Genomic DNA, 670 nt, shown 5'->3' with positions numbered 1-670 from the left:
CCATGTGCAATGGGAATGCAGCTGCGGGGCTCTGGTCGGGGCCCCGACTGCAGTGGCATATCAACTTCTTAGGTGAAATTGTGACGTGCTGAATTATAAAGGCTTCTTATCCTGAGTCGCTTTTCCTCAGTCAGTTTGACAGTTTAAAATAACGGTCATTCCTTGCATGTCGCAACTCGCCCGCCATCTCCTCCTCTGGAGTCAGATAGTGAATTGGTGGGTTTTTGTTAAATGTGAGCCAAAATCATCACAATTAAAAGAACCAAAGACTTAAACTACTTCAGTCTGTGTGCATTGAATTTATTTAATACACGAGTTTCACAATTTGAGTTGAATTACTGAAATAAACTTTTCCATGACATTCTAATTTATTGAGATGCACCTGTATAACGTTCATGTTATGGTGCACATCACAAAATGGCAACATGACTTTCATGTAAGATGACACTTTAGATTAGGGAACATATTCACAGAATTTTCCCTAAAAAAACTCCTAATTTGCTGCTTATTGATAGTAAGATTGCTTATGTTTCGGTACTGGGTAGGGTTAATGGATCTAGAATATGGTCATGCAACATAAGGCATGAATCATAAATACACTTTAAATGCTATAAATACTAATAATCAGCCAATATGCTAGTAATATGTATGCTAATAAGCAACTAGTTAA

Source organism: Sinocyclocheilus anshuiensis, unplaced genomic scaffold (assembly GCF_001515605.1).
Source record: "Sinocyclocheilus anshuiensis isolate Anshui unplaced genomic scaffold, SAMN03320099.WGS_v1.1 scaffold472, whole genome shotgun sequence".
Lineage (NCBI taxonomy): Eukaryota > Metazoa > Chordata > Actinopteri > Cypriniformes > Cyprinidae > Sinocyclocheilus > Sinocyclocheilus anshuiensis.
Note: the sequence above shows the minus strand (reverse complement) of the source record.